At 34.6% G+C, this 27,992-nt stretch overlaps 1 long non-coding RNA gene and 1 other non-coding gene across 4 annotated transcripts in view; both read right to left on the reverse strand.

The window, feature by feature from the left end:
* LOC150075464 (uncharacterized) overlaps positions 1–27,992 on the reverse strand; it is a 40,757-nt gene that overhangs the window by 9,760 nt on the left and 3,005 nt on the right. For 2 of the 3 annotated variants that reach the window (XR_016547887.1, XR_016547885.1), the window contains exons 2-7: positions 26,905–27,053; positions 21,962–22,029; positions 14,348–14,388; positions 12,337–12,452; positions 10,696–10,744; positions 2,237–2,301 (exon numbers count right to left, since the gene is read on the reverse strand). This is a non-coding gene — a long non-coding RNA (uncharacterized LOC150075464). The remainder of the gene's footprint in view (positions 1–2,236; positions 2,302–10,695; positions 10,745–12,336; positions 12,453–14,347; positions 14,389–21,961; positions 22,030–26,904; positions 27,054–27,992) is intronic. The other variant, XR_016547886.1, reaches the window with a different exon arrangement.
* Positions 19,283–19,351, reverse strand: LOC150075466 (small nucleolar RNA SNORD31). Its single transcript, XR_016547936.1, has one exon. It is a non-coding gene; the product is annotated as a small nucleolar RNA SNORD31 (small nucleolar RNA).

Raw genomic sequence — 27,992 nt, forward strand, 5'->3', positions numbered from 1 at the left:
ATGGAGGTATTGTGAAAATATGTGAACCCAATAACCATTTTTTTTTTTTTTGGAAGTTGAAAATTACTGCAATTGTGGGTTTTTACACTATAATGGTGAAGTGTGTTCCCTTTACTGAAATCTTCAATCATAAGACAAATTTTCAGAAACTTGTCTCCATTCCTATTTATGTATTACAATGATGAAGAGAAAGTGACCAATGAAAGTGCAAGTGGTGGTAAGTGCCAGGAAACTAAACAAAATTGATTTAGAAATGAAGATGATTAAGAAGTACAAAGCAGGACAAAGTTTGTCATCTATTGCAAGGGAATTAAGTCTCACTGCTTTAACAGTGAATAATATTTTAAAGGACAGTGCATGTATAAAAGAACATATCAAAGGAATGACACTTAAAATCAACAGTTCAGGTGCTATATTGAAGATGGAACAGTTGTTAATAATATGGATGGAAAATCAGATTCAGAGGCAAGTGCCCCTGAGTCTAATGACCATTCAAGCAATATGGATGGAAAATCAGATTCAGAGGCAAGTGCCCCTGAGTCTAATGACCATTCAAGCAAAAGCAACAAGTATTTATAAAGATATTAAGGATAAGTACAGCAAACCCCAACCCAAGTTCGTAGCAATGGGTAGCAATAGGTTCAAGCATCACACTGGTTTCCACAATGTTGCAGTGAAGTCACCAGTGCCGATTCTGCAGCTGCAGAGAAATTGTGATCTGTTGGAAAAAAATATCGATGGCAGCTATTCTATGCAGCAAATCTTTAACGTTGACAAGACTGCTCTGTATTGGAAAAAAATGCCGGATCAAACATAAATTGCCAAAGAGAAAAATACAATGCCAGCTTTCAAGGTGTCAAAAGATAGGGCCATACTCTTGCTTGAGGCTAATGCAGTGGGAGATTACAGATGAAAACCACTGCTTGTGTACCATTCTGGAAATCCTCTTGCATTTAAGGGCATTGATAAAGCACCCTACCCACGCATTTCCGATTAAACCAGAGAGCATGGATATCTGAGGATTGGTTTAAATGCTGCTTCATTCCAGAGGTTGAAAAAAAATTGTAAACACCACATTCCTTTCAAGATTTTGCCTCTATTAGATAATGCTCCTGGACACTACACATCTAGATGATTTCAATTCAAATGCAAGTTATATTTCTACCACCAAACAACTTCCACTAATCTAATCTATGGATCAGGGCGTTATTTCAAATCTAAAAGCATACTATTAACGCACATTTGCTCAGGCATTGTCTGCAGCAGATTCTGAGAAAAATTTTACATTAAGACTTTTGTAAATCTTCCAATACTTACCGTGCTATCTTAAACATTAAGGCCTGGGCAGAAATTACTAAAAGTTGTTTAAATGGCGCAAGGAAGAAAACATGCCCACAGCACGTAAGAGGCTTCGAAGAATTTGAAAAAGACGAATCATGATTGTAAAGGTTACAGAGCTACTTCAGTTGGAGGTTGATGCCAAAAATGGAGGAAAAATATGTATAATTTATAATATAGGAAGAGAAGGAATTATCTAACAAAGAACTTATTGACTTGCAGACAGCAATAGTGAAAGAAAATGCTAAGAAGCTCAAGGTGAACCAAATGACAAGCAGAGACACTTCATCACCAGAGAGATGGCAATGGCAAGGTTTGAGAAGATGTATCCTGACAGCAAACAATTCTTAAAAGTTAAGAGGGGTGAATGATATGCTTGCTACAAAGAAATGTACAATGAAGAGAACAAAGCAACCATCCAGTCATCCATTAATATATTCTTTCATAAGGTTGAGCAGCCAACCCCTTCTAAATCTCCAAACCCTCAATGTGGCATACTTATTAACTGAAGACTTGCAATGATACTAGAGAAAAAAAAACAAAAAAACTTATTGATGTTATGCATGTCTCGTTTTGTTGTAATTTTTCCTGCACATGAGATAAAAAATTGAATAAATAATTGTATTTACATGTTCATTTTTGATCCAATCAATTCAGCAAGCACAGTTGCAAGTGCTGCACAAGCATGGGGGAAATTCAGACTTACATAGCATTCCACGGAATGGAAACCCTTACGTAAATCAGGGAGTTCCTGTATAGGCTCTAATGTTAATCAAATGTTAATGTTAGTACAGGCACTAATATTAATTGGAGCTTAAAGTTTATCACTAACGTTCCTCTAATGCTAGTTAGATTCTCCTTTTTAAATAACATATGAAACACTAAGTATTTAACTTACCTAGAAATTCAGATCTGAATAACCCAAATATATCTTCTGATTGAGTTGGAATGATGGAATCATTTCTGCAATGTAAATTCAAAATTAACAAATGCAATTATTAATAAGGAATTGTTAATAAGCAATGATTAATGAGTGATCAATAAGCAATGTTTATACTCAATAGCTAGTCAAAATTATTTAAACATTATCCTAAGAGTTACTTTTGAGTTCAGACACCCCATAGACATCTTCAGGGATAAAACCCTTCTGTGGAAACCACGAATGTACAAGGATAGGGTTATCATCATAACAAAATGTTATATACAAGTAATATCAAAATTAAATTTAACCATCCAGGAGGCACACAGATTTCAATCAGCTTTTTGGGATAAAAAGCAAGAAAGTTTATTCTTAAATTTAATGCTATACTGCAGCTCAAAACATCAATTTTATTAAACAAAAGTTGGAAAAATTAAACACTTGTTAAACCAAGTTTTTACTCAAATGTGGCCTTTAAGAGAATTACTTCTGCAATACCATACTAGAATACAAAACTTCATTTTTGAAAAAAAAAATCTGAATAATTTTTGGTAGCCACAATTAAACGTGGTCAGCATATAGTTGTGAAAATGTGGTCATATTATCAGGACCAAATTTATACTGGCCACAAGTTTGAGAATGCAGTACTTTATTTGCAAACCAATTGAAGTACTCTACTGCAGTATTTCCTTTTTTTCCATGTGTTAATAAAGGTTCAGAAAGAAATTTCTCTGAATTAGATTAAATATACAATATGATCCAAAGCCCAAGTTATTCTCTTCAAATATGTAGATTGGGTAGAAGTGTGTACTGACAGGCCATTTAAAGAAAATGATTAAACAATATAAAGAAGCACTTTCTGCATCACCAAATAAAACAGATTTAATTGCTACTCAGTAAACTTCCAATTCAACTTTGAATTTTGCCAGACTTATTGTTGCCACACTAGGAGACAACTCTGCCCAGAGATGAACTTCATGAGATTCAGTCCTTTGTTAATCCCCAAGATTTATATTTCAGCCCCTGGTTTGTCTTATCTACCCTTTATTTTACTAAACCCCTTCAGCACTTTGCACACTCAGATATCCCTTAGATGTCTAACTGTCAAACTTCAATCCACGTCTAAGCATTCTTTCATGTGAAGATGGTATTGGCATCAACCAATTACCATCATTTTCATCAATAGTGGCCCACTGACTAAAAAGATTGAGAACCACTGTTATAGACAGGCAAGTTACAAATTATTTTATGTTCAGATAGTTTCAGGAAACTCAGTCCAAAACTAACCTGAATCAAGTGAAACACTTTTACTGATCCTACAAGTTATGGAAAACACTTATCTAGAAATTTGGTTATGTATAATTACAGCCATAGATCTATTTGATGGAGCTCTCCAGAGTATTAAACCACTTGGTCCAGTCCAATCAATCTTTTCAATTTCAATGAGATTTGTCAACATTGTGAAATATGAAGTTCAATTTACCAATGGATGCCTAAGTAGAGTAAAATATCATTAATTCAGTAACTAAAAACATTAAAATTAGCAAATTTAACTAAAATTCAGACACCTTGCACATATTTGGGGATTAACCCTTCTGTGGAAACCACAAATGTTTAAGGAAAGGTATCATCTTAACCACGGAACAGTTTCATAAGTGTTATTCTGCATCCTGAGAGACCCTAACTTCAATTAATTTCGATATTTACTATTTTGTTTTTTTGAGTATACTAATGCACCTTTTAACACTAGTAAATACAATGCTAATAAATTAACTATTAATTAAATTTGCTGGCAACAAAATACAAAACAGGAAGAAATCACTGCCAAATTTTATGTAGTGTTAATTGCACAATACTTCAGAATAACAGAACAAATTATGCCAATATTTATAAAAATTCTAGTAAGTGAATTTCAATAAAAAACAATTTCTAATAATTCTGCCTTATGTAGTGATTATATCACTCACTTTTTTCCAAGGTTCTTGTGATTTTTGCTACATGAATTTGATTGGTAAACTGACTGTTCATAGACATCACCAAAAATTATAATACCCACATAAGCAAATAGTGAACTCTGAGAAGCTTTTGAATAGTGGAAAAGCAGTGCTTCACTTGACTGAGTAATGCAAACTCAGTCAAGTGCATGTAAACTCAGTCCTTGTGGGAGCCTATATTACTTACAAAGTGAATATAAACAGACAAAAAGTAGCACATGCAAGACTAAAGATAATATTACCAAGAACTGATCCCAAGACTACTGCCAGATTAAACAACTAAATTATTAAAGGAAAACATTTTGTTGTAGAAGAAACCTTCCCAACTGCCTGTATTATATCACATTGTATTGTGATACTGCATTGTATCACAGCAAACCATCTAAAGCACAGTGATTGCTAGATTTGTGGCTCTTAACTCCACTACCTTGATTATGCACGTACTCCAATAAATTGGAAAGCAAAATTTTGACTTTATACCAGCTTCTACCATTATTCTGTCTACTGCAAGACATTACAATATTGGAACCCTCCCCCCCCCCTAAAATTAAAAATGAATTGGCATGGCCCATTAATAAAACTAATAATTTTATTTCAATTCAGCAAGAAAAAAATACATCTTAATTTTAATTTGTCAAATTTTTAAAAATTTGTAGAACTGATTCACTGAATCATTTTAAATTAGAGGCTAGGAACCCCTATTTGAACTATTTTCAAAAACACTTAAATTTTAGCAGACTAAAGTCAGTTTCTATTATCCTATCAGAATATATCTTGTAATCTTAAACTGTAAGAAGCCAAACTGGTTTTGCTTCATTTGCAATTTTACTAACATTAACATTAGTAGAGGCATATGATGCAAGAAAGCAAGCTTATGCAGCATCAGCCAAAAAAAAAAAAAAAAAAACACTTCATTTGTCCAAAATACCTGTCCAGCTGAGCCTTAAATTTATTTAGGCTATCAACTTCCATGACAAGGGATGCTACTCAGTAAACTTCTCAGTAGTTGGTTGGTGGAAATCTGTTCCCCACTGGATAAAGGCAAATTTCTGCACATTGTATTGTGATACTGCTTTATACCATTCATACCATTCTATCCTACATCTGTCTTTCCTCATTTGAATTTATATGCCCTCTCAGGTGATTATTCTGAGCAATAGGAAGAATGCCATCAGCATTGAGCATGCTCAAACCATTTAAGGCTTTATACACCTCTATCAGATCACCTTGCTGGTGCCTAGTCTCCAGACACTGCAATTTCCAACTCTTTGTAAGAGTACCCCTTTGTTCCATTCACTAATCTTGTTGCCCCTTTGTACTTGTTCCAACAGCTCTACATCCTTGAAATGAGGCCTCCAGACCTGTATACAGTACTCAAGGTGTAGCCTGACCACTGCCTTATACAATGGAATAATCACCTTATCCCTGCTAGAAAAATTCCTGTATATCATTGACAAGACACCATGAGCTACTCTTGCAGCCCATCTGCACTGCTTCATATCTGCCTGCACAATTACCCCCAGGTCCTTTTCATTCTCTACCACTGTCAGTGTAGTACCACAGTTGATGTTGCTCTGGGGTTGCTGTTTCCCCATATGTAGTACTTTACATTTGTCAATGTTAAACTTCATTTGCCACCTCTCCGCCCACCTGCTCAACCTTTCCAGATCCTGTTGCAGCAGCATAGTGTCAGTAGTGTCCTTGACAACCCTGCTAACCTTTGTATTGTCTGCAAACTTGGACATTAAGCTTGATATACCATCATCAATCATTTATAAATACAGAAAACAATGGACCCAACACTGAAGGACTCTACTAATAACATTAGTCTATGATGAGAAGTGTCCATTGATTACCACTGTCTTCTCCCACTCAACCACCCCTTTATCCATAGCAGCAATTTGCCTCCAATGCCACACTGCTCCAATTTGTGTAGCAGTCTTCCATGTGCAACAGTATCATCAAAAGCCTTTAAGATCCAAGTATATAATATCAAAGTTATTCCCTGCATCCAGTTCTTTTGTGACTGCATCATAGTATCCAATCAAATTGGCCAGGCAAGACTTCCCCCTTAAAACCCTGCTGTGTCTGAGCTATAACAAGTCTTGTCTAGATGATCTTTAACCAGTGCCTCCATTAATTTTCCTGGAACAGAAGTTAAACTCACAGGTCTATAATTACTTGTGTTGACCTTTGATTCTCCTTTGTGAATTGGAGTCACATTTGCACATCTCCAGTCTGTGGGTACCTCTCCTGAGTCCAAGGAAGCTCTCATAATTATGGCAAAGGGTTTGCTTACTTCCTTTGCTGCCTCCTTTAATATAACTGGATAGATCCCATCCACCCCAGGTGCCTTTGTTTATCTTCAACAATTTCTCCACTTTTACTCTCAAATATTACAAGATTCTGTAGCTTACTGCCAGAGTTGAATACACCTCTGGCATTCCCCCTTGCTGAATAACTCATGTGCAAATGGCAATGCAAACTGTTAGCTATCTGAGCAGGATCATCAACAGTTGACCCATCTATATCAAGTGGACCAATCTGATTCATCCCCTTCCTTATAGAGTTTAAGAAAACAACTTTGCTGTTTTTCTTTGCATCCCTTGCCAAATATTTCTTGTAATCTGCCTTTGCCTGCCTAACCTTTGTAACAGATCAACTTGTATCTATCATAGGCTTCTGTGTCACATGTTAATTTATATGTATCTCATGTATTTTTCTTCTGTCATGTCTCAGTTCATCTGACATCCATTTAGGATTAAACCTTGAACAATATTTCCTTAGTTGGTATGTAAAGCCTATAGCTTCCAAGATAAGTTCTTTGAATGATTCCCATTTTGAATTTTCTGTTGGTAACATCTTCAGTTGGTGCCACTGTATAGAATTTAAATAGTCTCAGACCATTGCCTTTACAAAAGCAATAACCCATCCCTTTACCCCTGATGGTAGTTACCTCTGAGTAAATTCCACTTCACACTGATCACTGCCACCTAGTGGTTCCTTTATCTGCAGATTCTTATTGCATGAAGAATCACTACTGATAATCAAATCAAGAGTATTATTCCCTCTAGTTGCCTCCCAAACATGCTGATGTAGAAAACAATCATCCAATAAATCCACAAAAGCCTTGCTAGTGTGTGAGTGACCAATCCACAAATTTCAATCAATATCTGGGAAATTAAAATTTCCCCATTATAAGACTGATGTACTGGCCCACTATATCCCTGTACAATTTCTTATTATACTCAGTCATAATGCCTATAGCACACTCCTACCCTCAATTTTGATTTCCCAATGCTTATGTCACACCAAACTGACTACACTGCACTGTCCAGCGATGTCAACTGGCTTCACTTCCTTGGATTTTGTGTTTCTTAACTAATAGCATAACCCCTACTCCCTATCTGTAGACTTACTCCCCAAATTCCAGTTCTGCATTACTTATATCTGTGTGACCCCACATCTGATATCCCAACAATCTGCCTTTGATGCTTTGAGAAATTCAAATTTATTTACCAAACTCCTAGCATTGGTGTACATGCAAATATACATGCATTCAAAAGCTTCATAGGACTATTCATGCAACAATTTAAGGAGAAAGCCATGTCACCTACTGACTGCTTCTACAGGGATGGGATACACTTAAATAGAAAGGGTGCAAGAATATTTGCTGATGCTATTGAGGCAGTTAGGTGGGTCAGAAAACTGCTAGCTTAGGGGATTCACAGACTAAAAGGTTAAAATTAGCTGCAGGCAGAGGTGAAGGTGATTCTTGCACAACTTGTATTAGAATAAGCAAAACTGGAGCACGGGGTGCTGTGGGTCTCAGGGACTGATGGCAGTCATCGTGAAACAGGTGGGTATATGGGATGTGTTAGGGTAACTAGGAATAGGTGCATGTATGCACAATACTAGAAGTATAGTAAATAAATTTGAAGTGTTGGTCAAGACATCAAAATGGATATTGTTGGGATATCAGAGATGTGGTGTCACACTGATATTAGGAATGCAGAATAGGAATTTGGGGAGTACAATGTGTACAGAAAGGATAGGAAGGGAGGTGTAATGCTGTTAATTAAGAAAAACAAAATCAAAAGAAGTTCATCCAGTTGATATAGATGAAACAGTGATCATTTGTGTATTAAGAATTTGCAGATAAAGGAGCCACTAGGTGGCAGTGAACAGTGTACTGATGTGGGATTTACCATCAGGGGTAAAGGAAAGGGTTTTTGTTTCCATAAAGGTGAGTACAGTGGTCTCAGACAGTTTTTATATTCTGTACAGTGGGATTAACTGAAGATGTTACCAACAGTAAATTCTAAGTGGGAAGCATTCAAGGAATTAATCATGGAATGCTACTAAAAGTTTCATACCTATTAAGAAATACTGTTCAGGGTTTAGGCATAAATGGTTATCAAATGAACTGAGACTCATGAAAGAGAAAAATGGATGGGATGCATATAAATTATGCAAGCAACTCAGAAGCCTATGGCAGATATAAGCTAGTCTGTAATCAGGTCACAAATGTTAGACAGGCAAATGCATATTACGAAAAATCTTTGCCAAAGGACGCTAAGAAAAACAGCAAGGATTTCTTTACTTATATAAACTCTAAAAGGAAGGGGATGAATCTGATTGGTCCACTTGATATCAATGGTTAGACTGTTGATAATCCTGCTCAGATAGCAAACAGACTGAATGAGTATTTTGATTTACATTCACACATGAATTATTAAGGTTTGAAAACGGCAGAAGGTTATCAAATTGTAGCAGGGTGCTTAATGATTTTGTAATAACTGAGAGCAAAGTGGAGGAGAAATTGTTGAAGTTAAACATAGGAAAGGCACCTGGGGTGGATGGGATCTATGCAGTTATATTAAAGGAGGCAGCAAAGCAACTAGGCAAACCCTTAGCCATAATTATAAGAGGATCCTTGGACTCAGGGGAGGTGCCCACGAAATGGAGATGTACAAATGTATCTCCAATTCACAAAGGGGATCGAAGGGTGATAATTACAGACCAGTTAGTTTTAACTTTTGTTCCAGGTAAAATAATGGAGTCACTGGTTAAAGATGCATTGCAGGATCATCTAGAGAAGAATGCAGGAATAATTCAGACACAGTATGGGTTTGTTAAGGGAAGGTCTTGTCTGACAAATTTGATAGGATATTATGTGGTTACAGAGGAACTGGATGCAAAAAATAGTTTTCATTTCATATATTTGGATTTCAGGAAAGCTTTTGACACTGTTGCACATGGAAGACTATTGTATAAATTGGAGCAGAATGGTATTAAGGATAAGTTGCTACAATGGATAAAAGGATGGTTGAATGGGAGAACACAGAGGGTGTTAATCAATGGGTGCTGCTCTGTGGACTGTTATTAGTGGAGTCCCACAGGGACTCCACTGATAAGTCCACAGGAAGGAGTCCAAAGGAAGTCCACAGGAGTCATACAGGGCTCAGTGTTGGGTCCACCATTGTTTTGTATATTTGTCAATGACATTGATGAAGGTATATCAGGCTTAGTGCCAAAGTTTGCAGATGATACAAAGGTTCGCAGGGCTGTTAATGACAGTAATGGCAATGTGTCACTGCAACAGTATCTAGATAATTTGGGCAGATTTCCTATAGTACCTTTCTTTGGCAGGTATCTGAAAAATGGTCTTACTAAGTCTGACAAATATGATTGTGGATAAATACAACTAGACAAATCACTACAAATATATACACTGGAAGAACAGGAAACTTCAGGAGTTAACTGCAAAAGTTCTACATAATTCAAATTCTCCCAACTTGAAACAGACTAATACTTGATAAAACATACAGCATAAGTAAAATTGAATCCATGTTACATGTTTCTCCTTTTCTGCAAAATATTCATTATCATACACTAGATCTAAACACAAACTAATAAACTGCACCTAAAAATGAAACTGCACAGTCATAAAGCAAGACTAAGGAAATAACACATGAAATGTAATTTAAACACTTTACAAAACACATTTCAGTATTAACCCAGATTTATGATAGTAAGCCCATGTATATTGATTATTTATGGTCTAAATAAATTGATTCAAATTTATTAGCCACATACAGGAACTATGCATATTAAAATTTCCTAAATGTATAGAACAAAAGTGGCAATCAGCAATCCAAGACAATTCATAATTCCTAACAATTCATAATTTGCCACTTATGTTAATATTCAAGGTCTTGCTTCAAGTCACTGTACACAACCAAAAATAAAAATATTAAATCAGAAAATTGACAAGCTACATTTAATTGTTTGAAAATAAGACCTCAGTAAATTAAGTTTTAATCCTCTGTGTCATACGAACGAGACTATATTACATCACAGGACTTATATTAAGAACAAATATGGTTATTACTTTTATGATTTCATTATATTAAATATTTTTAACATGATATGGAATCATACCTGCAGTTGTCCAGGTGTTTTCTACAGTTCTGCTCCTAGATCATCAAACCTGATCACATGGAAATTAATATAAAGTTAGAATTGAGGCTGGAAAAGAGAGGACTTGGATATATCTAACAAACATCTCTCAGAAAAAATTTATCCACACAAGGTATTCAGTCATATGCTTGTCTAGAATTCATCACAGAAAATGTAAGTATATATTAAAAATAAAGTTTATAAGTCTACATAAACTGGTTTATGTTTGATAGGAAAATTTGATTTTATAATAGTTACAATTTAAAAGTAACAGAACTTCAGCAAATCTAAAACAATATGTACATTTGAAGCACACTTGAAGGGTAGGGGATTTGCCATGGTAGGATACTTACAGAAAACCCTAAGCTGTTTTATGTCTTTTGTTACTGTGCATTTTGCATTCCACCAAGTTCTTGTAAATTGAAAACCAAGTAGAATGCTTTCAAAATTGCAATTTCAGTTGCATGGACAAAGTTGTCTGTCATGTACACAAGCATCACTGATGGGCTCCTGCTAACTCATTTTGAAAGCAATTCCAGAGAGCCTGATCAATCTTCCACTGTGGTAACTCAAAAGGCTGACTGCCTCCAGTTTAAGAAAAAATGTTTATCACAGGGAAGTCTAGGTTCTTCACTTCACAAGTGGGTTTAGGAAGGAAACAGGCAAACACAAAGAACAATCAATAGCAGGGAATGCACAGGTACACATGGAAAAGGTGTTCATTTCCACTTGTCAATAAGCACATGCTCTACAACATCTATTAATGTAGTCACCCCACAGGTTATATCCATTGAAATCAGTAAGGTGGGCAACTAGCTGCACAATAAGATCAGTGTGAGATGACAGACCCCAGGTGGCAAATAAATTAAACAATGTTAATGAAAACTGCATCATTAAGCCAAAGTTTAAACATCTTTCCTAGTACATGTGGAATGAGGTGGCAATTCTGCTACTACACATAAGCAAGAACATTTTTCCCTAGAAAAGTGTGGCATTGCAAGTTGAGTAGGAAGGCTTGAGTTATATCAAGTAATCAATGCATAATTTAAATATAAAGAAAAGAATTCTAGCTTGTGCTTACAGTGGTTAAAAAATCTGGTAATACTTCCATGTTCTGCCAATTATTCTGTGCTTTAAGTTTCCTTTCACCAAATTCAATTGGTTTCCAACAAAAGAAAAGTTGCTGGAAATTCTTGAATATGTATCCCACATAATAAACATGCTTGAATGGGAAACCCCAACAACTGAGATACAAAAATCTTATCACACTACATTAGATTAATACACCAATTATAATGGGATTTTATTGTATTAAAATTTTACCCAAGATAAATACAAAATTACTTCATTAAGAATAGTTGACCAGTATGTTACCTAAGTCATTTTTATCCAACAGGAGATATGGCTACTGCTTTTTGCTTTCACTCAATACATTTCACTAAGAATAGCTGATACAATTACAAAAGCTGAAAATATTTAAATCTTGCCTGCTTTACTTTGACATTAAGATGAATTTTGAAAATGGAATAGGGTGTCAAAGTTCAAAAACTGGAACCTAACTATATACATGCTTGTGCACTTTTAAGCACAACTTCATTAAAAATTAAAAGAATGAATAATTACCTTTATTTCAAATGGCTGTTTTTTCACAATACACAATTTGCCTGCTCATGTGACGACCAAAAATGGCAGCACACAACATGCCTTCTGCTGTCATGATTTTCCATCTCCTTGCTTGCCTGATAAAACATTTAAAGATCACTTTTTTAGTACCCACTGTTCACACTTTTCAAAAACAAGTTACTTTCAAATGTGCACTAATAAGAAAAGGAAAAACTAAACTAAGATAAATACATTTAAAGCTTGGGTTAGCATGCATCACAAATTTTCCCCACATTACTGAAACAGTATTTTACTACAAGAAATTGCATGGACAATAAAAATTGCAATTCCACTTATACAAAAAAAAAAGCAAAGCAACTTCAATGAAAAAGGCAGTTTTCTTTAATGGTGTCAAACACCAAGTACTAAACTGCTGATGAGCATAATCAATTTCCATAATCACAACATTATCAATTTTTATTAAATTCATCTGAACTTTAAATGATAAACTTCGGCTTATCATTTGATTAGCAGCATGAAATGGTTAGATGTGACATTGAAATTACATGAAAATGACCCCTGTCCCAGTTTGTCAAATTATTTTCCCCAAATAGTGAAATAAGCATGGAAGAAGTTACTTTCCAAACATTTTCTGAAGTGTAATATTTAATTTTGTAATTGTTTAGGTGAAAAACTAATGTCAAGTGTGTAGGTACTAGATTAATTCCTAAAGATTAGCATGAAACAAATTGGGTAGTGTGTATACTGCCTTACATCAGTTTAATTTCTACATTACACTTAAAACCCAAAAGAACTGAATTCAGAAACCTCAGTTTGATTTTCCCTTAGAGTAATGCCCAAATATAAGAAACAGATTTCTGGTCTGATTTATGAAAATTTGGAATTTTGAGTGGTAGAATTCTTTTCTATTGAATTCACACGAACTCACTTGCCTTTTAACCTATGATGCAGGTTTAAATTTCATATGTCCAAATTATAATGCTTTAAGAAAAGCAACACTGGAATTACATATTTGCTTTTGGACCTAGTATGAAAATGAGAGAAAAAATGAACTGATTGTGGGGTCTTGCATTTTTAACTGGTAACTGCACAACTTTGCCAATGTAAAACAATTTGTACAGAAACAAATTTTCTGATCTTGTCTTTCCATGTAAAAGAAACTTTTACATGGAAGAAACACATCATATACAAGATATTTTCTCACATTTTCCATGCTGTGACTATTTCTGGAAAAATAGGCTATAGCCACACTGACTATTTCTAGAAGAATAGTCAGTGTAGAAATTTAATGTGCAAAACTACATGCTGATAGTTATTTTGTAACAAAAACTAAAACTATTGCTTTAATGATTTTAAAGAGTAGAAAAATATTTTACTCTGTTCCAAAATCATGTGTTGCTGCTGACAGAATTAGATCTGCAAACTGATGTTACACTTAAATCCCTATTTCAAAATGAATTTCAAGTTTTATTTTTTCTTGCTAGAAAGTAATTATAGCAACATCACTTGTAAATAGATCAGTACTTATTCAAGTATTGTTCCACATACTGTATTAAACAAGCCCCTGCTACCTCAGTTTGGGGTCCCCTAAACATGTGAAAGTATGTTGAGGCTAATGAGCTGTGCATTTTTGGCATCAGTTTCAACCCAATGAATATTAGTATTCAAGAGTAGGTATTAGTTTGGAATTTTAGTGACATGAAAATCTTATTTAATGAAGATTCAATTTATTACACAAATTTGTTTCCCATCCCAACAGTTTATATTATAGCACTAGAGATGTTAAAGTAAACCAAGTGAAAATTCAAAGTTCATAAATTATATTAACTTATCTGAAAAGGCTATACTGCATAGGCCATGCAACAGAACTATATAGAATGGCTTCAGAACTTTTCTTTCTGCAAGATCATTCAGCCATGTGCTTGGTATAAATAAATCATGAGCCAAGGTAACTTGCATTTACATTAGTATTTAAGTTACTAAAATAGTATTCAAGTTACAAAACACTTACCCCATATGCACATGACTCCTAATCCAGTAATATTCAAGATCCTGAAATATTCAAAATTCTAAGTTAGAGAACAATCTTAGGTGCTTTGAGAAATATCAAAAATCAATAAACTATCCCTCAGCAGATATTTGTTTCACTAATAATCAATACAGGTCTGTATTTTACATCATAGGATATTGTTTTACAAACAAGACAGAATAAAGACTTTCATTATAAAAAAAATATTCTGGACACCCAGCTGATGGCACAACAATTGCAGTATCAATTTGCATACATCTTTTGTGCACTTAGTGATAGCACTTTCCCATGTGGAACAATCTGCAAAACTACTTTCCAGCATTCAAAATAGAGGAATGAACAGATATGGTCCCCATGTCAAGCAATTGTTTCCACATCTAATCCTCTAACCTTTCCTAGGAGAAAATCACTAATAATTAATTTCTATTGAAAAGTAAAGTTCTTGAAATGCAATCAGAAATTTTAGTGCTTTCTCCTGCATCAAGTATACAGGATCATTCTCTCCGAGAATGTTTCTACTTTGCTATCTTATAAGCCTCATGTGATTGTGCCTCACATCAATCTCCCAAAGCTGTCATAACTTCATCCTTATTTACCTAATAAATAACCAGTCTTAAAATAAATTCAGTTATTTACATATTAACTGACAAACTCAGTCTAATAAGACCAGTGATCAACTTTTGGTTGGGCACCCTTATTTTTACTTAAAGGACTAGCATATACACCCTGGATTAAAAAATAAAATATTGCACTTTTAGCTCAAGCTGAAGAAATGGAATAGTGGTAAGGTGTTTTATCACAAAAAAACAAAATTAAATTGAAGCAACAAACAAAATGATATGAAATCATTAATGTAACAAGTGTAGTAATGTAATACTATGTTTTATTTATAAATAATTTGCATGGTATGCATTACATCTAGAATCATATACAAAAATCAATTTGAAAAGCTCACAGGATCAATCTAATTCAATGCAAAAATACCAAACAAAATGAAATTAAGTACAAAGTGGTATAAATCAAATCAACAGCATTTCTAGTGGGAAATGTGCTCAAATATTTTTCACTATTGTGTTTATCTTGGGACAGCTACCCAAAGATCTGGTTACAAGTTAAGTTTATATTTCCAAATGTGGTTTTAAGTCATTGCAGAGAAAATCATCTCACATAGGTACATTGATCCAAATGGAAGGATTGCATTGCTCACACTGCTTACCAAATCACCCCATGGATGATCATCTTGCACACCCCACTTTGGAGACCACTATAGACAATTAGTTCTGGTGGAAAATTATCTAATGCCACTTATTTCATGCAAAATGACCTTTTACAGATCAGTAAAATTAACTACCAGCACTTGATTGGTTAAAATTCTGTTCTTGAATTTTAGAGATTGCAGAAGTTTTTAATGAAAAAACATTTAAAGTTAATAAGTTACACTTATTAACCCATAGGTTAATAAGTGTTTAACATAGCTTAACCCAAAGGCTAAACACTTAAATGTATAGAGTTAGTTTGCATCACATGCATCTAATGCTAAAACATGTACAGAATTCATTCTGTTAATAAAGCAAGTTGCAGTGAAGAAAATTCTCTACAGATGGAAATGAAAAGCTTCAAAAAAATATCCAAAGTCAGTTCTTTTACACTGTACATTACCATAAGAAATTATGGTAATGCCAACAAGTTTATATTCCATGTTTCCTACTGCACTTGTCAGCATCCCTGACCAAAGATCACTGTACAATTTTATTTTTCATAAAAATAGCATCTGGTAGATTCTCATTCTGAAATTGAAATAAAATACAGCATTTGTAGAAACTTTTCCTTTCAATTTTGTTCTAAAACTCCACTATTGTGCAAACATTCTCCAAATACATGTTACAGAAAGGGATGGGCAACTTTATATATGAATTGTTTGGAGCTAACACACATCTGCCATAAGGAGACAACTTGATCTCCAGAATCCACAAGATTGAGACCAGATGAATTTAAATCAGAGCTTTATGCTTTGAATATATTAAATATTTAAAATTAGCACTTCATTGGACCACACAATAGCATACAAGTTTTTCACTAATCTTCATTGATTTCTGAAACAAGTAAAATTATTCTGCAGGTTTTTCAGTGGAACTGAAAATTACAGAATAAAGCTGATTTTTTTGAGCATATAAAATCAGTGTAGCAACTGTTGAGATTATTCAAGCCAGTAAAGAAGGTGTGCAGACTCAACTGACTGGTCTCTCCTTCAACCTCTGGAATTATTAGAATGAATTGTGACAACATTCCTGACCAAGATCTCTCTGAAGTGTAACTTGCAATGTTGGCACCATCTATAACACTATTCTGTGGTTGACCACAATGGTAAACGAAAGTACATATCAAGTACTGAATTCAAATTTATTTTTGGACTTTGTGAAACATCTATTGACCAACATTAACAATGAATGTGGTTAAACTGAAAGACAATCTACTGCCATGGCAAGAATAACTACCTACTGAGCAAGGATTGTAACATTAATGTTAAGATCATTGACAAGAAATCAATAAATTACAATAACTACACATAATTAGCAGTTTAATAATACAAAAGGAACCAACTGATGAATCAGTGCTAGAATGTAAGTAGCTGCTAACATCTTGTGATACACTGGGCATTCATGTTGGTGGGCTAGTTTCTCTCCTTAACTCCTGTTGTGTTCTATGGGTTGCAGCTGTTTCTGATGATGGTTTCAGGCAGTTCCCACCTTATTTTTTTTCCCAAGTAACAAAAAAATAAAAATATGAAGATTAATTGCAAAAAATTTTAAACATTCATAAATCCCACATTTCAAACCACACAATAGCTATATAATATAGTGCATCCCACTTGGCACTACTGATCTGTTTCATCATATTGTGAAAATATCATAATGCAAACACTAACATTCTTTAGTTATTTGTTCCAAGACCTCAGAAGTTGAAATCTGCTGTATTTTTATCTCTAAAAGGTCATTTTATAATGTAAACTGTATTAGTTACCAATTCAAGTCATTCAATGGTACTACACATTCATTGTTATGTTCTGTTATAAGAACCAATTTTGAATGGCTTTGTGATATTTTTCACAAGTACATTTCTAGAGTCACAACCATAAGATAATTTAGACTTTCTGGTTTGTGCAAGCAATTATAAACAGGTAGTAAACTTGATGTTATTGCATTTGTGAAAATACAGATAGCTGGAATTGTGGGTTTTTATATTATTAGGGTAAAATGTGTTTCCCCTTCACTGCAATCTTCATTTCATATAAAAAACAATTTTCAGAATTTTTTTAAGCTTTGTAAACTTGTTACTCTCCACAAATTGTTAGTTGCAATCTTTGCACATATCTTGTTAGTTACAATTTGTGCATGCAGTTAAAAAATGCTTATGCATGCTATTAGCAAATTTATAAAGAAAAGATTATCTTGGAAACAAATGCCTCCTGAAGCCTACTGTGCAACAAACCAACACATGCCAACCCAACAATGAGTGATCAATGAGTGTGCATTGTCAATGAAGAATAAACAAACATTCTTTAACATTTGTTAATGTCATAAATAATTTCTTTAAATTATAATTTAATTGATTTTACAGGCTGTTTCTTTGGATAAAGACATGATGCAAGAAAGCAAGCTTTAAAAAAATATAAATAAATAAATCATCCCATTTCTCCCATCCATTCACTTCAACAATGTCAATTCAGCCTTTTATTTTCTAAATTTATGTAGAAAATATTTAAGCTTTCAGTGCCACAGATGGAACTTTTTCCAGCAAGCTTCCATCTCTTCCAGCTAAAGACAAATTTCAGCATATCTATTGTACAAGTCTTTCCTCGTGAATTTGTTCCCACAGATGCAGAATCTGAGCAAGAATCTCATCAGTATTGAGCCTGATCAAACTGTTCAAGGCCTTATACACCTCACTCAGATCAGCTCTTGGGTGCAGTCTCCAGATGCTGCATTTGCAGAAAGAACTTAAGCCTATCTTTGTAACAGCAAGCCTCTGTTCCACTCACTAATCTCATTGCACTTGTGTGAAAATTAACATGAAGATTCATACCAACTAAAACTTAGTTGGTATGAACTAACTTCTTGCTCATCTTTCCTAAAATGAGGCCTCAGACCTGTATTTAGTATTCAAGGCATGGCTTGGCCATTGTCTTGTACAAGGGGATAACCTCTATCCCTGATAGCAAAATTCCTATATCATTGACAAGAACACTGAGCTACTCCTGCAGCCTGTCTGCACAGCTCAGAAGGGTTTGATAAACTTCTGGGATTCCTCTCACTGACTGATGTGAATGACTATGTAAATAGTAGCTGATAAAGTAGCTAATAAACTGAATGAGTATACAAAATACTCATTCAGTTTATCAGCTACCTGAGCAGAATCATTAACAATGATACCATAAATATCAAGTGGATCAATCTGATTCATCCCTTCTAGGGTTTACATAAAAGTTCTTGCTATGATAACCATTATAAAGGAAGTAGGCTACAGTAAAGTTGACACTCAAGTGGGTCCCAAAAATGCTGACAGATGAGCACAAAGCTCAGAAAATCATCTGTATGGAACTTCACTGTTCTTCAACCTCCCCTCATTGACCAGATGTTGCACCTTACAACTATCACATCCTGGAGTGCTGAAAGATGCACTGCATGGGACTAATATTGCATATGACAAGCTCAAGCAGTGTTCCCAAAGCCCTCCACAGAGCTTAGACTTACAGAATTTGAATACAGCATGACTCAGTAAGTGCATAAAAAATGATGGAAACTAGAAAAATAAGTGTTTAATGAAGTAAAAAAAACATTACTTTTATACCACCTTGGTAACATAAACATAGCACAGTTCAGCTTAATTAAGAGTGCACCATCAAAATTCAATATTCTAACATCCTCAGATAATTCCACTCTATCAAAGAACATCAGTCTGGGGCGGTAAATTATCATCACTGGATTTCAAATAGTTTGAAAGTTTACAGAACGGAAAATTTTCCCAGTTCTCTCAGGAGTCCTCAAGCAGATTCATCTTGGGCAGAATATAATTATAAAACAGGTTGGTTGACTCAATGGTCTTAACACTCACCCTTGGGCAAGCCAACTGATCAGTTTGCTTCCCTGAGGGTGTGCCTCACTGGATGTATACATATCCAGGGAGGCAGCAAAAATGGCATTCTGGGCTTTGTCACAATGAATAAATGCATTCGAAATGCACCCAATCAGTGTGCCATAATAAAGGCACATGAAATTATCAACTGAACATTTCACAGTAATGTTCAGTTTGGACTTGGTTTCCACTTTTTTCCCTTGTGCTGATGTGTTAATAAATAACTTAAAAATTAAGATTTATTCTGATCAAGAGCTCAGCATAAGTGTTTGCTTTTAGCAATAAATTCCAAACTTAACCATTATAAATGAAATTTAGGAATAATTTTTTTAACACTCCGAAAATCACTGCACACTGAACTAGTTCCCTTGCATTTAGGTGGCAGCAAGTGTTTGTCAATGCTTTTAGTTCAGTGTTACAGTTCATTCAAAAGCAATGCTATCTGAACCAATTTGGCAATGTTATGACACCACAAGAATAAATTGTGCTTAAAATTTCTTGAACAATTTAAGAATGTATAATCTTAAATTGTTAAATTTAGTATTGAACTTAGTGCTTTTGTCAGAGGGACTCTGTACAAAACTAATGATTAAGCAATGAAAAGATCTTTATTAAAAAGAAACTTATATAAACCTATAAGCATGTGTAAAAACTAGACTTTGCTGTAAGAATAAATAGCAATACCCTTAGCAAAGCCAGTTTTCTGAATTTATCCAGCACATTTCCTAAACTGCTACAAGTTTGATTCCTTTTAGTTTTAGATTCCAAACTAAAAAATTTAGAGAAATCATAAGCAACAGCCCAAAAAAATATTTAAAGAAACATAAGAGCATTTCCAAAACCAACATTGCAATAATGCAATTTTTTACTTTGCATAATGCTAAAGTAGGAAACTTCCAGTTCCAAAAATTATTCTAAAATTAGTTAGTGGCCAAAAAGATACAATAATCCATTAAGAGACCAATAAAGTATCTCCATTACAGCAATAATTCTTCATCAAATTGGCTCTAGGGTTGGGAATATTCATGTTCACAATAACTGCAATCCTTCCTCAACCATTAAACTTTTATTAAAATAAATTAGTTAAGATAATAAAAATGAGTAAAATGAATAGTACAATTACACTAGATAAAACAAGTGTCTGTATGCAATAAAAATAAAACACCAAAGCTTTCAGATGCATCCACCACCTTATTCAACAGGAGTGTGATGGCATGTGAATATGGATTTTCTTTTTTCCCTCTATAGGCCAAAACACTGGACTACAGATCAAAATCAATGTCAGTGGAGCTGAGTGCGCAGATGATTCTGTTGGGAAAGTATCTCTTGAAGGTCGAGAGCTTCTGCAGGTTTCAGCAGAGCACTGGAGGGTTTCTGAGAGCTCTACCCGGGATTGTCTAGCCCACGAATTCCCAGATGTTGATGAAGCTGTGAACTGCGTGCGGAGCACAGATGGAGTGCCATTGTGAGCTCCGTGCATATACCAAGTGCTGGGCTGGGGTGTAGGTTTGATTTTTACAGAGTTCTGATCTTGATGTCTTATAGGGAAAGTGAAAATATGGGGAAATCAAGCACAATATCCAAATGAAGATGCACTGCACACTCAGATGTATGGGGTTCCACAGCAGATAACATACAGTACTCCTTAAATATCAGGGGGCTCACTGTTCACAGCACTTATTCCTACAGGAGAAAATGGGCAGTATTCTCCTTATGCACACTGGAACTGGAAATGGCTCTGGGGCATGCCAGGAAAAACCATTCATCACATCCAAGAACCACAGCTTCGAAGAGGGGATGAATACAGATTTCCCATCTATATTAATAGTCTCAGGAGCAAATTCAAACCACTTGCAGTCCCAAAATTGGTGAAGTCAATGATAACAGCTGTGACAGGAGAGATTTGATGGTACTCCTCCCAAAAATGCTGCCACAGTAACATATATAATCTGGCCCTTATTGCACTGATATGATCCCAAACAATCTTTAAACCCAGACACTGTTTCACCAACATGCTGTGAACCTGCTGATATTTAAGCTTCTGTTGAAAAAAGAGGCAGACACCTCTGAAAGCTTCAGTGTTTTATTGCTTTCATCTACATTGTTGTTTCAGTTTTATCCAGTGCAATTGTACTATTCATTTTATAAAATAAAACAGTTGTAGGATCATGTAGTCATTGTGAATATTACAGCAATAAAACAGTGCTAGATATACCTCACTAAGGCTAAAAAACCATTTAGTTTCATCAATGCAGGCTATTTCATGGAAACAATTCAGTTTTCTTAAAAAAGTAAAAGCTCTAATGTTAATTAGTTTACCAACAATTAACATTAGTAAAGGCTCCAAAACCTTAGTACAGGCTTTGGAGCCTATACTAAGTTTTTCACCAATGTTACTCTAATATTAGTTAGATTCACCATTTAAAACATGAAGCACATTCAAAGTATTTATAAAATACTTACGTAGCAATTCAGATCTGAATAACCCAAACATATCTTCAGATTGAGTTAGTCACTTGATGGAATCATATCTGGAATGCAAATTCAAAATTAGGAACAAATGCAATCCATTACTTAGTATACTAAGGAATGCTCAATGGCTAGTCACAATAATTAAAACGTTATCCTGAAAGTTGAGTTCAGACACCCCAATAGACATCTTCAGGGATTAAACCCTTCTGTGGAAACCACGAATGTAGGATAGGGTTATCATCATAACAAAACTGATATACAAGCATCAAAATTAAATTTAACTATCCAGGAGGTACACCAATTTCAGTTTTTTTAGGATAAAAAGCAAGAATGTTTATTCTTAAATCACAAGTGCCAGAACTACAACAAAGATTTAAAAAAAAAACAGTACTGGTTATTGGTAAGTTTTATTAACCAAAGAGGTCAAATAAAATTACACTTGTTAAACCAAGTTTTTACTCAAATGTACTGTTTTACTTCTGAAATACCAAAATTCTGCTAAAAGTTACAGCATTCATTTAAATTTTGCACATCTTGGCACTGCTGGCTAAAACAAAACACATGCAGAGATAACTGACTGGTCAAGCTTATGTCATTAGCATTACCAAGGAGAAAATAAAAATGTAAGCAACTTTCTTGGAAAACAGTTGAGCAATTACTTGAGAACAATTTTTGCATTGCTGTCAACATTGTTTTACCACTTTTTTGTAATTGTACAAAAGAATTTTTTGAAAAACAAGTATTGTTACAGGTGACCCCCGCTTAACGCTGATAATTCGTTCCGTAAAAAGAGTGCTAAGCGAGTGCCGCATTCCCATAAGGTAACATGTATTTGTGAGTTGCAGTCAGTGCCATAGGATATTTCCTAATCAAATAATAAACAGCAGTGAAAAGATGCACAAATGTTGGTCAAAATATTTAATATTCAAATATTTGTACATAAAATATTCTGCATTACATATGTATATAATTATGTGGTAACTACTTACGTATCAAAATTAAACTTAAAATTCCAATTAAAATCATGAATTTAATTGATCTAAATTGATTTAATTTAATTGATGAATTTAATCAAGAAAAATGTGTTGATTTTGGGTTGAACTTTGGCCCTCTTCCAAGTAAACTAAGGGGTATTAATTTTAAATCCCCCACAGCATTGCCACCTGATCCTTCGCCGCTTTGAAACCTGGCATGTTTTTTCTTCTTTCAATATGAAACTTCTTTTAGGCATTTGTTTCCATAGAAGTCCTGCTTCATCTATGTTAAAAACTTGTTGGGATGTATAACACATAATACCCCTCTTCAATAATTTTAACAAGTTTATTTTTTGAAAGTTTTGGCTCCTTAATCTGCACTTATGGCTTTTCCCTAGATTTTAAATCTTATTCAACCAGCCCTTACCAGTTTTAAATGGTTCCACATTTTTTAGGTGAGTCACTGAATGAAGAAAAATTGATGGTCTCCAAAATATCCAGTCCAGAACATTGTCATCTGCCAGGTACAAGGGCTGCAGCAAGAACACCAATCACTGCGGGAACGTCCTTTTGAAAATGTAATGTTAACACAGTGATTCAACCCGGATGTTAGAAGAACAGATGAAATTAGTTTTCTAACAAACGTTTTTAGGAATGCATCTATTATGCAGCAAGTTAAAACTTGGAAAATGGAATAATAATGTGGAAGTTTGCACTATTGAAGAAACTAATCACAATATGCTCCTATAACTGGTTCTAGCATTGACTACTAAATTACAAGGAAACTTATGGTTAACTCAAAAAAGAACTATCAGATATGCTAATATAATCTATACTAATCTAATCCCTAAATGAATTTAAAAAGAAATTGTCAATCTAATCTCTAGCAATTAAAATAATGAGCTGTGTTTAGCTAATCTCTAAATAAGGAAACCTAAATAAATAAAAAATGTCAACCTAATCTCAGTGAATAAAAGTGTGCTAAAGGAATATAAAAAAGCTGTGTAGATTTAATTTAACTGAATAAAAAAAAAGTGTGCAAATTTCCATTAGTAAACCTAACTGAATGAAAGCTGTATTAGTCCAATTCCTAAATGAATGAAGCTGTCAATCTAATTTGTAAATTAATTTAAACAAAACATCTGTACTTATCTGCTTGAATAATGAAAAGCTATGCTGAATTCTAAATATAAACTAAATCTGTGTGATAATGTAGTAGTGCACCAGGAAGACAATAAAAACTAAGGCCTTCTGCATTATGTTGCTCAAACTAACTGGCAAGAAACACCTGAAAGAATGTCTCATAAATGACCTGCTGAAAAAGTTGTAGTAACATCCTAATTAAAAATTGCAGAGTATATTGCAGAGAACACATGTATATTCATATACATGAATGTGCACACACTTGACTATTTTATTTAGCTGTACTGTTTCGTATTAAGTTTTTGCTGCATTTGTATATTAATACAAATACAGTATATAAATTATGTATGCTAGTATAAAGCAATTAGGCTAAATAAAAAAGCCAACTTGATAAGCATGCATTTTTATTAGTCATCACTTCCAACATTTTCTTCAGGTATCTTCTCAAAACATAATTCAGAGTGAGTGCTCCTTACAAATGTTCTTAGAACATTTGTAAGCACTCACTCTGAATTGTTTTAATATACTCACTCTGTGAATTAACTTTGTAAGGAGCACTCAGAACATGCTTCACAGAATGTTCTAGTCTTTCTTCCTGGGGCACTGTCTCCTTGCTTAGGTGGACAGTGTTGGGAAATGTCCAGGAATTTCCTCAGGTGAAATACAACCATATGTTGGTGCTTTTGCACAAAGATTTTGGAAGGTTTACTGGGACCAATCTTTTATGGAGCTGTGAATTCACTTTTTTCCAATCTCTGCAAGAAACTAGTTTCAAAGGAGTCACTTCTGGATTATTGCTACAGAATATAATCAAGGCTATTTTCCAGCAATGTTCAAAATCCTTTGGAAAAAGTTCATTGGCCACCTAGTCTTCCAATAAGTCCAATAAGTAGACTATGTTCCACACATTTCACCCAATATTTCAAATCCACCTTTTGTCATATTATAAAATGTAATAATTTCTGACTTTCTTTTGTTGCCACATCTATAGTATCATCATGGTGCATGGTTGATACCACATTTCTGGGTTTTTTTTTGATATACATATAGGACAATTGTTGTCAGATCTTGGAATGTGAACAAACTACTAGTTAGCTTGCATCCCTTCACATTGACCAATTCAGCTGGTAGCTCACGTTTATTTTTCTGAAGTGTGCCAACAAGGGCCCACTTCGGAAAGTTTTTCTCGTAATTTATAAGCCAGAGGCACACTGCAGAACCAATTGTCTGTGGTCAAATTACAGTTGGTTCCTTCAATTGGGAGAACAAGCTGCATCACATCAAGCAGCAGGCTTGAAAGGGCATATGGCCCAGGAGGTTGTCTTCCTACAGACTTCCCTATTGAACATGAAATGCATCTTAGCATTGTCTAATGTAAATATCTTCAGTCCATATTTTGCCGGTTTACTCGCGCATATATTTAAGGAATGCACATCTACCCCTGAATGGCACTAACTGTTCATCTACAGTTACATACACCAAAAAGAGTAAAATCTCTGGCATCTCTCCAAAAACATGGAAAAAATTCACGAAACACTGCAAATCGGTCCAATTCTTTTCTAATGTATCACTCATGCTATCAAGTCGCATTCGAAATACGATGATTCAAATGGCCTGAAAGAGGGATGAAACTCTTTTTGGTCATAACCAGTGACAGCAAGTCAGGACCTAGTCCATCTACTCCACATGTTCCTGCTAGCTGAGACATTCCTGACAAGATTAAAATACCTATCAAAGCTCTCATTTCATAGTTATGTTCTAGCATCCTTTGTCATTGAAAAATTAGAAGGGATATGATCAACATATTTATTAGTAGATTTCCCTATATGGGTTTTCATTATAGAAAAATAATAACATCAACTGGTGATTTGGCAGACTTACACATCTGGTAAACATATGTTACCTTGAGCTGCATGAATATTTGGCCAAGGGACAACTTTCCTCCACACTGCACTTTTATCCTTCCCAATATAAATATCTTCCTCACTGCTAGATAAATTTTTAGATTGAACAAAAAAACAAACAAATTTAAATGTTGTGATGTTAATGAACAATCAAAATTAAGCACCTCAACAACAAACCTCAATTGCATGCAAATTGAATGCAAGGTCACTTCAAACTTGCAACACAGTACAGAAGTGTATACTCTGCACAGTGCATTGACACAGTACTGAGAAATTTACTTCACAGCCATCTTTACTTGAATATCTACCTCTTTATAAAACTTACTAGAAAAATAATCATTTCTCTAAAAAACGAGAATGTAAAGTTGGTGAGTAAATCTTTAACTAAACTTTAAAATAATTCTAGACCAGGGGTTCAGTGTGGCCCAAGAGCTTGTGTGCAGCCTACAACCATTTTCATGAACGTTATGTATAAAAGAAAATCTGTTCAAACTTTATAGAATCAGTTGTGCAGTTAACTGGAGCAGAAACCAGTTAGGGCAAAATGCATAGGACTATCATAAATATTCCTTGTTAATAACTGATTTTAGAGGCAATTTTTGATGACAGATTCAAAGTATGGAGCAAATCAGAGGGAACTATGCATATAGGCAGGGGTTGATTTGTAGAAATTTAGTTGATAGGTACGGCAAAAATCAACTATCACAGTCATGATAAACTGCACCTGCAAAACCACTTCCAATCATTCTTTCATGTAATGATAGTGATATCACAGCAAGCCAAAATTTTTTTTAATATTGGCTAACTATTCCAGATTACAAATTAATCTATGTTCAGAGTTTCAGGAAACTGTGCTGAAACTATATTAAAGTGAAACTGACTTTATTGATTCTGCAGCTTATAGATAACTTACCTAGAAATTTGGTTAAGTTTAATTACAGCCATAGATCTATTTGATGGAGCTCTCCAAAGTGCTAAGTCACATGCTCCACACCAATCATTCTTTTCAATTTCAGTGATATTTGTCAGCATTGTGAAACAGTTCAATTTACTGATGGATGCCTAAAAAGAGGCAAATATTAATTCAGTAACTAAAAACACCAACTAAAATTAAAATCAACTAAAATTCACATCTTTAGGGACTAACACTTCTGTGGAAACAATGTTTAAGGAACAGTATCATAACAGCAGTATTACATTTTCTAATAATGTGATATTCCATAGCCTGATAGATCCTAACTTTATTTAGTTTATTTTAATAGCATTAGCAGAGGCATATGATGCAAGAAAGCAAGCTTATACAGCATCAGCCAAAAAACCTGCTCCCATTTCATTCCAAATACCTGTCCAGTTCAGCTTTAAGTTTATTTAGGCTATCAACTTCCACAACAAAGGATGGAAGTCTGTTCCACCAACCAACTACCCACTGGCTAAAGGCAAACTTCTGCACATCTATCCTACATCTGTCTTTCCTCAATTTGAATTCATGTCCTCCCAGGTGATTATACTAAACAAGAGGAAGAATCCCATCAGGATTGAGACCATTCAATGCTTTATACACCTCAATCAGATCACTTTTCAGGTGCCTAGTCTCCAGATTTTCAAAACTTTCTTGTGCCTTTCTTCGTAACAGCAACCCTTTGTTCCATTCACTAATCTTGTTGCCTTTCTCCATACTCAATTCCAACAGCTCTACATTTAAAACGAGGCCTCCAGACCTGTATACAGTACTCAAGGTGTGGCATGACCATTGCTAGAAAAATTCCTGTATATCATTGACAAGACACCATGAGCTACTCTTGCAGACTGTCTGCACTGCTCAGAAATCTGCCTACACAACCCCCAGGTCCTTTTTGTTCTCTACCACTGTCAGTGTAGTACCACAGAGTTGATATGTCACTCTGGGGTTACCGCTTACCGTTACTGCATGGGGTTACCGCTTACCATATGTAGTACTTTACATTTGTCAATGTTAAACTTCATTTGCCACCTCTCAGCCCA

The sequence above is a fragment of the Mastigoproctus giganteus genome, chromosome 14 (assembly GCF_048544385.1).
Source record: "Mastigoproctus giganteus isolate SK-2022 chromosome 14, ASM4854438v1, whole genome shotgun sequence".
Taxonomy (NCBI): Eukaryota; Metazoa; Arthropoda; class Arachnida; order Uropygi; family Thelyphonidae; genus Mastigoproctus; species Mastigoproctus giganteus.